This window comes from Amblyomma maculatum, chromosome 4 (assembly GCF_055883805.1).
Source record: "Amblyomma maculatum isolate TAMU_Amacu chromosome 4, ASM5588380v1, whole genome shotgun sequence".
Lineage (NCBI taxonomy): Eukaryota > Metazoa > Arthropoda > Arachnida > Ixodida > Ixodidae > Amblyomma > Amblyomma maculatum.
In genome coordinates this window covers 111,009,160-111,017,358 of record NC_139347.1, presented here as the reverse complement: position 1 = coordinate 111,017,358, position 8,199 = coordinate 111,009,160, and the positions used below count along the sequence as shown (strand labels likewise).

Genomic DNA, 8,199 nt, shown 5'->3' with positions numbered 1-8,199 from the left:
CACAAGCGCTGTCACGTCGGTTCCGTCCACTGAAATGTTCAGGTCGGCGGTTACGGCTGTGGTGTTACCGGAACGTCGCGGGGTCCGGTCACGGCTGCGGTGTGGTACTAGCTGATTTCGTGTCGTCGGAGAACTGGAGCGCCGAGGCAGCGGATCATTGTGGGGCGCGTCGTGTCGTCGTAAAACGGAGTGGCCATCCGGTTGCAGCGGTGGAGGAGCTTGAGAATTTCGTCGATGAGCAACCTTCCCTCCAAAGGTTGCCGCGTCTAGTTTTCCCGATGGGGGCTAGGGGAGCGGACCCGCGTCAGGCCGGCATTACCACGTGTCTGCGAGGAGTATTGGCCCGGTGAAGGCGACCGCGAGTAGTCATAGGGCGTTCCGGATGATTCAGCCAGGTACGCGTCAATGGCAGGGGGTCGTTCACCACGCTGCGGCTTTCGCGCGTCGGCGCTAAATCCCGGCAGACCCATTCGTCGGTAATAGCAATCGCGGAACAGGTGACCAGCTTCGCCACAGTGGAAGCACAGCGGGCGATTATCGCGAGTGCGCCAGACGTCGCTTTTGCGTGGACGCACCTGAGAAATTCGAGCGGGAGGTGCTTGACGAGTGTATGCAGGGGCTGCTTGGTGCTGACTTGGAGGTGGATGCTGACTGGGAGGTGGACAGGCACGACGAGTGACTGCGGCGTAGGTCATGGCCTGCTGTGGTGGCATTGTCGGGTGTGGCTCGGGTGGGTTGAGTGCCTGGTTGACCTCTTCCCGAACCATCTGAGAAAGGCTGGATACTTGAGGGGGTGCTGCCGTCGAAAATAGTTTTTGCAGCTCCTCGCGTACGATGGCCCGTATGGTCTCACGGAGCACGTCAGTGCTACCAGTGTCCGCGATGGCGGCAGCAATAGGGATGGACGGCCGCTCGTAGTGCTTAGATCGCATCTCTAGAGCCCTCTCAATGGTAGTGGCCTCGGATACAAATTCCCCGATGGTCTTGGGGGGACATCGCACTAATCCAACGAAGATCTGTTCCTTAATTCCCTTCATAAGATATCGAAGTTTTTTTTCTTCGGACATGTTTGGATCAGCGCGACGGAATAGCCTCGTCATGTCCTCGAAGTAAACGAGGACGCTCTCGTTAGGGAGCTGAACTCTCGTCTGTAGGAGCAGCTCGGCGCGTTCTTTCCGAAAAACGGTGGTGAAAGCTTGCAGAAACTGGTCCTTGAAGGAACTCCACGTTGGGATAGTAGTCTCATGATTTTCAAACCATGTGCGAGCTGAACCGTCAAGCGAAAAAAATACATGTTGCAGTTTCTGGTCGTCGCCCCAGCGATTGTACTGGGCTACTCGCTCAAATTTATCTAGCCAGTCTTCCGGGTCGTCGCCGGGAAAGGCTTGGAAGATGGGTATCTCCCGCGGCTGCTGCAACACGAAGGAGGGGGCAGTGGTGTCTACCTGCGTCATTACGGGTGGTTGTGTTGTCTCCGAAGGTGGTGCTGGAGAAGATGGTGGCGGTCTCGCAGTACGAGAAAATTGTAGAGGCGCGAATTCAGGATCAAGCCCTCGAAGCCGTCGGCTACTTTGATGGGTAGGCGTAATCTCGATGGTAGGAGATCCTTGAGGGCTGGAGTCTCGGCTGGTTGGAGGTGTTCGGAGCATGGGTTGCGTTACCCAGCAGCTCCACCAGATGTCACAGTGTGAAGTCTCTGATCAGAAGTCACCGCGGGACACAGGAGTAACAGAAGTCACAGTGCGGCAGGAAACTAGCAGGCCCGCTTCGACAGAAGAACTTCAGTTTCTTCGCCTCGAGGAGGCACACGCTCGCGATCAGCACAGAGGGAAAATAAAGAATGCAGCGTGTCAATATTTTCAACAGGCACTGGCATTTGTCCTTATCATTGAAAGTATAGCGCATGGAGTAATTTCGACCTGTTTGTTCACGCTCGGATGCCGCGAGATTATTCTGGAATGATAGCAGGTAAGTAAAACTATTTCTGTAATATTTCAGAGTTTTCCAGTTATCCCGAGCTGATTTATTTAGATGCTTCTGAGCCGAATTTAAATTTACCACCTCCGAATGCAATGAAATCTCATAGTTACGCGACCACTGAACACATTTGTTGATCTCACCGCCGCCTTGTTGCCCAGTGTTTGTGAGGATGCCTCTCTGTTTTTCTTTTTTACCGATGGTATCCTCACCAACGTGACAATATTGTGAACTTGCGAAGCCGAGATGTTTCTGACGAAATCAACACATATAGCAACAATTTGGTGTGAACCTGGTAGACCTGGCAGTTTAGTAGACTAAACTTTGCGAAAATTATTGCAAATTTTACAACACATATTCAGAATTTATAAGATTGGTTACATAAGGTATAAGATAAAAAAGAAAACTGCCTTTATGAATTTTTAAGTATTTTTTGATGTGTAAGATTTTCTTATACCTATATAAAAAATATTCATTTTCCTTTTGTTAAATTTGCTTAAACAATATGATTTTGTTATTCACATAGCACTGTTTTGTTCCAACTCCAATTTTGTTTATTTTTCTTAGTTCACACGCAAGCAAATTTACTCGGAAGAGGACGGAACAAAATTGAATCACATCCTGTGCTATGCCGTTGGCATGGTCCCGTTAAGTTTCTTTCTTTTTTTTGCTTGCTTCTTCATGGCACATTTTTTTACATAAACGTGTATTCTCTTTGTTCAATCGAAATAAAAGAACAACTAAATTTCTATCATACGCCTAAACGCAGCCGGAAGGCAGTGTGAATAACTGCTTTGAAGCTAGCTGTCGCGAAAGGTAAGAAGAAATCCTTTGTTTTTTTTAAAGGTTTGCTTTTTCGAAGACCGGCGTTGCCATTAAGAGGAGGCACCTTAACACAGTAGGAACTCCTTTCAAAGGACATCGAAAAGCCATTAGGCCCGCCATCCACTACTTTGTAAGAGCGCGTTTCGCCCCTCTCTTTCTGTAGCCATAGTAGGTCACCCAGAGCAAACCCTTAGGCACTAGACATTGCCTAAACTTCCCAGGCTTTTAGCGCAGCAGCATTATCAATGTGTGACCAGTGCCGACGGACACCAAGGAGGCTAAGGAAAGCCCTTTGACCAAGTTTGCTTTGGGTGTCTTTGAGCTCGACTTCAATGTATAGGGCTGGAGTCAAAGTTTTCGGTACTTTCCAATCTGCTCTGAACTACATATTTCCTAATGCAGATGATTATTCGTGGAGTAAGAAGAAAAGGGGTAGCTGAACATTAATTTATGATAAGCATATTTCTGAAAAACAAATGCATATGCCACGAACTCTCTACGATGCCAAATCATGATGCTTAATGTTGGTACATTTTACTGAGAATTCATTAGAGGAGGGATATACAGGTACACATGAAAGACCAATAATGCGCTGCCGCAGCAGCGGTATTGAACAATTGATGGTTACATGCCAGTGCAGTGCTGTATTACGCTTTAAGAACAAGTTGCAGTCATCGCACGCTGGTGGTGACGCGGCTGGTTTTCAAAAAGCAAGCGTTCCATAGGATCGTGGGTTCCATTCGTGTGACCAGTGCCAACGGAAACCACGGAGGCTATGGAAAGCCTTTTGGTCATGTTTGCTTTGGGAATTGTTTGAGCTCAACTTCACTGAAATACGGCAGCAGTGGTCAGTTCGAAACCCACCGCCGGACACCCACCGGTAAAAATGGGTACAAGCGTCCCCCGGCCTGGTGCTCGGCTTTTACAGGGGTGTGCGTTTGGGAGAAGCTCCGTAAACCCCGCTGCGCGCCCCTCCTCCGCAGTGGGCCCAAACCCAGTTTCGAACCTCGCAGCCTGCAAAGGTGGTTCTGTTTGTCTTGCAAAGGTACTTCCTTTGACCCTCACCTGAAGTGCTCCCTTAGAGCCTCAGCTGCAGCAGTCTTAAAAAAACAAAACGAAAAAAAAAAGGGCCACATAATGGGCTGTTGCCGCGCAAGGCGGACTTATTGTTGTCCGATGGCGGAACGAATCACTGCCACATCGGCGCCGAATTTTACTGAGAATTCATTAGAGGAGGGATATACAGGTACACATGAAAGACCAATAATGCGCTGCCGCAGCAGAAGTACTGAACGATTTATGGTTACATGCCAGTGTTGTATTTACGTGGTAAAAACAAGTTGCGGTCATCGCACGCTGTTGGTAAGGCCGCTGGCATCCTAAAAGCAACCGTTCCATAGGATCGTTGGTTCCATTCGGCGAGAGAAACTGCTACTAAAAGCAAGGTAAAAACTCTCACGCGTGGTAATAGATGTCTGCATTTATTACTAGCTATTACTAGCTCACGTCTCACATGATCATTAACACTGGCTCCTGAGAGATATTTATTCATTTAGTGACACAACAAGCTAAAGTCATTTTATTTGCTCAACACAACAGTTACCAAGCCCTTTAAAGGACTAAAATATGCTACAAGCAAGCCAAGGTGTGGCAACACGCTTGCACACCATAAGTGAAAGGCTGCTGCGGACGCTAAAGCGGTCAGAAAACCTCGCTAATTAAGTAACCGAATACAATCTTCCTTTAATTTTGTCGGCCAGTAATTACCCGCAACTTTCAACGACATTTTTGAAATGGGAAATCATTTGAAGAAAAGAAACATTCCCATCTATTTGTTCAGTTCTCCGCATTCACTTGAGTACGCATGTATCAAGAACTCGCATGTGAGAAACATTATTATGTGGCATCCATTCATTTTAAATTCATACGGGGTAGTTTCTAAAAATGTGTGCAATATGTACTTTGGGACAAAAGAAGGTAATTCAATTTCGGTAGCCGTTAAAACCATCCGGAGCGATGTAAATTGTTATCGGCTATGCAAACTTGAGAGGTACTAAAGGAAATATTTCCCACTCAACAAAGCTCCTGCAGGCAACCCTCTCGCATATGAGGCCTCCGATCTTTCAAGTTTTTGGCGGAAAGGGTCGACATTCCTAGCGCGGATTAAAAGAACAGCTCTGCTTTAGGTAAAAAGTCTTTATTCTCGAAGGACATTGATGCATCGTGACGCATCGGTGTATAATATGCACCCTGGAGGTAAATGCGCGGCTGATATTGGCGGCAAACTAGTGGAGCGATTGTGAGTTGACTGTATGACCAAGGAGGTAGAGTATGCAAGCGATAGAGCTGAAGCGACATCTTCTGTCGCCTGCTCATCTCACGCTGGTCGATGAGTACAGATCTGAGGAGCGCCACCTTAAATGGCGCCAAACCGAGTGTTTTCTTAATCCCGCCGTACTAAGACACATGGACCCGACATTCACGGGTAGCTGCGAATTCTGCGGGCAGTATGCTGACCTATACCACATGGTGTGAGCCCGCTAGCACAATACAAAAATAAAAGTTATAAAACAGCCAACTAGGGAGGGCTGGGAGGCGGCCGTGTCCAGCTCGGACATAGAGGCCCTGTGTTCCCTGGCCCAGAGAGCTGGAGCAGCGGCTGCGGCCAATGGCGTCCCGAAATAGGGTCTGCTATCAGCTCCCCAACCATATGCGCCTCCCTTCCCAAGTCATTTCATTGTAAATAAATGTTTTCTCATCCCCCCCCTCAGTTAATGCATTAAATTGAGCGTACTCTTGCAAGACGGCTGTGGGTGCGAGACGAGGGAGATAGGTTATGAAGCGCATAGCTTCATGATTGATAGCTTTAAGGTAGTCCCATTGTCGACGGGTGAAGTGATGAATTTGTGCCGGGTACACTATCCGTGGCTGAAGGACGGAGCGCACGAGCTGACGAGCAGTATCTAAACGCATAGCTAAGCTGGGTAGCGTTTAATCAAGGGATCCTTGTCCCAGATGAATGAAGAAGACCTAGAACACGAACGCGTTTCACTTGATTTTGAGAATTATCTACTGTAAAAAAAGGAGCTGCTTTCCGTAAGCCAGACTTGTTTCTGATGTGAATGAAGCATTACTTATTAGACGAAAGGGGCCGACGCAAAGCGGCGAGCAGAGATGTTCAAACCTCCAGCGCGAGTTGGAGCGCCGACTGCTGTACAAACGGATCTGGATGGCGTGCCACAAGGTTACGGCATCGGCATAGGCCAGGACGCGTGCAGAAGGCGTGTTTTCTAGGGCTCGGACAAGAGGAATAAAAGCCGAGGTAATTAATGTAGGGGGAGGGGGAGGACGGAGCCCTGGGGCACCCCACGGCTGGAGGAAGCTCCACGGCTGTAGGTAAAGTAACCGAAAGGCTTCCCATGCACAGGAATACTAAATGTTCTGTTAGTTAAAAAGGAGTGAAAAGAGAGAGGAAAGCCATTCGCGAGACCAAGATCCGGAAGGATGCAAAGCATTGCAGAGTGAAGGACGTTGTCGTACACCTTTTCGATGTCTGTAGTGATCACAGTAGAAACCAAATAACTATGGGGAGTGTGGTTAAGCACGCCAGCAACCCAAAGCTTCAGGGCTGTCTTCCGTTCCAATTTGAGGACGGAATTCGATTTGATATTCTGGATAACCAGCATTTAATTCCAAGCCCCATGACAAGCGAACTACTAGCATGTGTTAGTAAAGCTAGCAGATAATAGGCGTAAGAAAAATAGGGCGGAGGGCGGCCAGAGAAACTGGCTGTGGAGCTAATGTGGGTATTGTCACAACTGTAGGATGTTTCCACTTTCCCGGAATCACTCCAGAATTCCGCATCTCATTGAATATATCAAGCAGAGACTAAAGCAGACTGTTAAAATTACGGGGCAAGGAAATAAGTATGCCGCTGTGTTCGGGGGCAGTGTTTGTCTTAAAGCGATCTATGGAGACCATCAATGCTGCCATAGTGAAATTTGCAGTAATGTCACAAAGGGCTCAGCCATTGATAACACCGGAGGTGGAGTAGGAATACAATCATGATTTGGGAAAAGCTGGTGGGCTGCCTAGTACATTCTAAAACTCGCAGGTCTGCTCGTACGTTTCGCCGGGGCGCGCTATTTTCTTGGGTCCCCCAATTTAATGTCTTCTGTTTTAAAACTCCCTATTTGCGCAACGGCCGCTATGGAACGTAGGTTCACTATGATGGTGTTCGAATGGAAACGAACGGCAAATCAACAGTAGTTCAAAGAGCCCAGTATGTGATAAATTGTGACTTGAAGACAACACGGAGGAATGGCAGTTATGTCAAAGTGCAATGTAGGCTTTATGATCACACGGAACTGTTTTGGGGTCGGTTGGAGCCGACTTGAAGAGGTGCTCCCGGGGTGCGTCTGTTGAGGCGGTAGAGACGAGTTAAGTGGGGGCATCCTTGGAAGGAAAGACACAACTGGTGTCATAGGCGCAGCTCCTTCAGGCAATAAATCAGACGTCAAAGGCTCAGCCGGCACTGTTGATGTCGGAAGTGAAGACGCTACTGGCGCCACGGGCAGCGTTCCTTGAGGCAGTGTGAGAAGCACAGTGACGCTGGAGCAATCCATGTCAGTCGTAGCGTCGGGAGATGCTGCCGGGGGAGAGTCCGTAGACGCCGAAGCTTGCATCGACGTGAAGGGCGCATGTGGCCGCGTGGCTGCTGCCGCGGAAGCAGCAATTCATGCCACAGACGCGTAGCAGGGCTCCGCTAGCCAGCACCGAGCTAAGGCTAACTTGCACCTGGGACTTTCGGCTGAGTTTTCGTACTTGAGAATTCGCCCACTTGTCTGAAGCCTTCTTAGGAGGGGTGTCCTTCAACTGCCTTTGCATAGCAAGCAGTTCCTAGCATTCGCGATGCTGCAGAAAACATAAGATCAGACGCGTCTGAGTATGTATGTAATAAAACTTTATTGTTCCACCAAAAAAGGACCTCCTATTCTACAGCCCCGGCACGCTGGCCGGAGGCGTGGGTCAGGAAATATCCCGCGGACTAAGGACTAGGGAAAATACATTGTTTCTTCACGGCCTCAGCCGCGAGCGGATAGCTAGCTGCTGGATGGCGAGATCTCTGCTCCGCAGTCAAGCTTGGCGCCAGGTGTGATGTCATTCTCAAGATTGCACGTATGATTGCTGTATACGCCAATGGTGCAGGAGGAGTCTGTCTTTCGACTCCATCTTACTTTATGTATACGCCAGAAGCTTCACTTCTGTTGTGGAATACCGCAGGACTCGTTTCAGAAACACTTGGTTTCACAACCGCGGGCGCAGTCCGTGTGGCGCAGTGGAAAGCGCGTTGGACTTCTAATCCAAAGGTCCCGGGTTCGAATCCCGGCACGGATG

General features: G+C 48.8%; 1 non-coding gene across 1 annotated transcript; it reads left to right on the top strand.

The window, feature by feature from the left end:
* Positions 1-8,126: 8,126 nt before the first annotated feature.
* On the top strand, positions 8,127-8,199 carry TRNAR-UCU (transfer RNA arginine (anticodon UCU)). Its single transcript has one exon. It is a non-coding gene; the product is annotated as a tRNA-Arg (tRNA).